Source organism: Limulus polyphemus, unplaced genomic scaffold (genome assembly GCF_000517525.1).
Source record: "Limulus polyphemus unplaced genomic scaffold, Limulus_polyphemus-2.1.2 Scaffold4013, whole genome shotgun sequence".
Lineage (NCBI taxonomy): Eukaryota > Metazoa > Arthropoda > Merostomata > Xiphosura > Limulidae > Limulus > Limulus polyphemus.
The window spans coordinates 49,777-53,080 of record NW_013669623.1 but is presented as its reverse complement, the minus strand read 5'-3'; positions in this window follow the sequence as shown (position 1 = coordinate 53,080).

Below are 3,304 nucleotides of genomic sequence, written 5' to 3'. Positions count from 1 at the left end.
AAAGAAAGTTAGTTTGTGTTCTGTAGAAGAGAAACCAGCAAAAGTGTCATCCACATATCTGTACCAATATAGTGGGGGATGAAGCACAGAATGTATGGCTTGTGTTTCGATCTGGGTCATAAATATACTGGCAAGAACGGGCAAAACAGGACTGCCCATACTTAAACCATCTATTTGAAGGAAATGTTCGTTGTTGAAAATGAAGTTTGTTTTAGTCGTTATAAATTCTAAGAGAGAAGCAAAAAGTGTGCTGGGGATGTGCATTAACTTGTTGGGGTCATTAATGTAAAGGTTGAGTGAAATATTGCAAGCTTCATTGGTGAAGAGTGACACCACATCAAAACTAGCCATTAAAGCTTTCGAATTTAGTTGTTCTAGTGTATATTTGAAATTGAAGGCAACTTTAAAAAATGAACTTGTAGATGTTACATATGGTGTGAGAGCCCAGGCTATGTATTTGCCAAGATTGTAGTTGAATGAATCATAAGTGGACAGTATAGGTCGTAGGGAGCAGTCCTGTTCGTGCGGTTTAGGAATGCCATAGAGTTGTGGTGTGCGTGAATCAGTTTTACATAGATAAAAATAAAAATCGTCAGTAATTAAATTATCTTTTTTCATTTGTAATAAAGTTCTGTTTAATTGTTTATCGTGTGCGTCTGTTGGGTTGTTTGGGATGGCTTTGAATTTCTTTTTATCGGAAAGGATGTCATTCATGTTGTCGATGTACTCTGAATTGTTCATGATGACAGTGGTGTTGCCTTTATCAGCTTTTAGAATTTTAATGTTAGTGTCCTTTTTATGACTATATGCTCTTTATGACTCACCTCACAATCAAGCAGTCTAGCTTCTAATTAATTTCTTGTATTAACTTGGTCACCTTTATATATTGCCCAACTGAGGACGAACTTTCTACAAACTACGAGATGCTATGATATAACAATACTGACATAAAGCAATGAGAAATATCCAGAAGGTGCGGGTATCGTGACGTCAATTCACAACTGAGCTACACAATAAACGATTCGTAAATAGTTACATAAGCAAACTTTCCACAACTATTGCTTCTCAAAATAACTTACTTTAATGCTCGCACAACATAACTGAATAATTTCTCGTATTAAACTTAAAATGAACAGTTGTGTATATCTAATAATGCTCCTTGGTTATGGCACAAGATTATTGGTTTTAAGATTCACGTTACTTGTTAGTTTGGGGACAAGTTACAAGCAGTGATCCTTTCATGGTTGTGACATATTACTGCAATATAAGCTTGGTCCAACTTGTTTATTTGTTTTTAGAGGAAATTCACATTGGGCTATTTGCTGTGTCCAATTTGGGAAATCAAACTCTGGATTTTAGCAATGTATGTCCGTGCACTTACTGATGCCCCATCAGGGACTCCTTGGGCATAATATATATCATATACTAGAGAACAAGACAACTTTATCACTTTTATAGAAACTAGATAAAAAAATTTAAACTTCCTTCATCACTAAAGCAGACCGAAAACTTTATATGCCAGTGTATTAATTTTTTTTTCTCTCTCTCTCTGTTTCAAACTTGTCCCCAAGCTAACAAGTAAAGTGCTCTTTCAGCACGAGCTCCGTCCCTGGGACTGACCTCGTAACCATTTTGTGCTTATTAATATTATGTAATATTCATTTTAAGATTAAAAATACTGTTACGTCTCCGTTTGTTAATTGATTTTCCGTAAACTTCGTGCCTACGAAACTTAAGCGACACAAGTCCTTCCTTAATAAAACTGGTTTTTTCTTTCCGAATATAACTTTACTCATACACTCAACTTCAACAATACGTCACGAAGGAACAAGATAGTTCTAGAAACTAGAGGGCGCCACACCAGTCACGTGACCTCGAAGACGCAACAATACGTTCATGCATCAGAAATTTTGAAATTTCACATGCGAAATCTTTATGATGTCGAGATAGTTATTAAATGTTTCATGAGAAAAACTTTATATTTTATCTGTTATTTTCAGTAATTAATCTCTGTACGAATTCCGGTAGATTTGACCGATCTGGCAACCACCATAAAAAAATTAGGAAATGAATATAAATTATGCCTCCTTCATTCTGGAATGTACACAAAACAAATGTTTAGACTAAATAGCTTAAATCTCATAACATTATACATTTATTATTATATTGACCTTTCAGCTATGCCTGGCTAACAGTACGGAAGTTACAATGATGCAGCTCACGTGCACTCATGTTACTGTGTCAAATAACATAAAACTGACCTTTGGTCTGTGCAAAGCTTGTCTTGGCTGTATTTTAGAAGACTAGTATTTTGTAAAATAGAATCACATTTCAATTATTATACAATAGCCCAATGTGTATTTGCTCTAAAAACAAATTGGACCAAGCTTATATTGCAGTAACATGTCACAACCATGAAAGGACCACTGCTTCCAACATCCTTTGTTAAGGCAAATGGATGCCTGTATGTTACAGCCAGCAAAAATTGTGAGATAACAAATGACACAAAATAACACTGTAAATTTTACAAAGATTGTGTTTGCCTGTTGCATTCAAACATGCTTTCTTATATTAGTTTTATTACAATAATTTGGAATGAAGACATCATTTTGAGATTGTCATGTGAAGATCAATCCCAATAGAGTGAATGATGTAAGACTAAAGATTGCATGGTAGATAACTGAGTTGTTTTATCTGTGTAAGTATATCTATGCTGTATTTTTTGTTTGACTGTTGTAATAAAGATTGTTTTTTCAAACTTATCAATTTAAATCTTTCACACAAGATTAAGGCTCAGTCAACTTTTCAAACAGACTACTTCACAAATGTCATGGTTAACTCTAATGTTATTAGAGGATCTATTTGATACTTATGTGGAAATTAGTTCATCTGAGAATACTACACTAGTATACAAGGTTGCAGGAAAAAATCGAGACATCCTAAGAAGTGACCAAGTCAAAATTATTTAAGCAGTACAAAACTTGCGTAACCCTATTCCAACAAAGCATTTACAAGCAGGTTTAAATTATGACTTCAGGTCTCCTATTGCCTCAAGGGAACAAAACACACGTGAATCAGAAATGGATGATGATCCAAACTGTTGTATTATTCACTTTAAACAGACTGGTGAATATCATAGATACCATCACCAATTCATGGAAGATTGTTGAAAGCTGCAAAAAATATTACCCTATTCTTGATGTAGCAAATGTTATGGGAGAAAATACTGTTGCGTGAGCGAGGTCACGTGACTAATGTCACGCCACTTCTCTCGAACCTTCGGGAATAGTCCCTTCGGGAATAG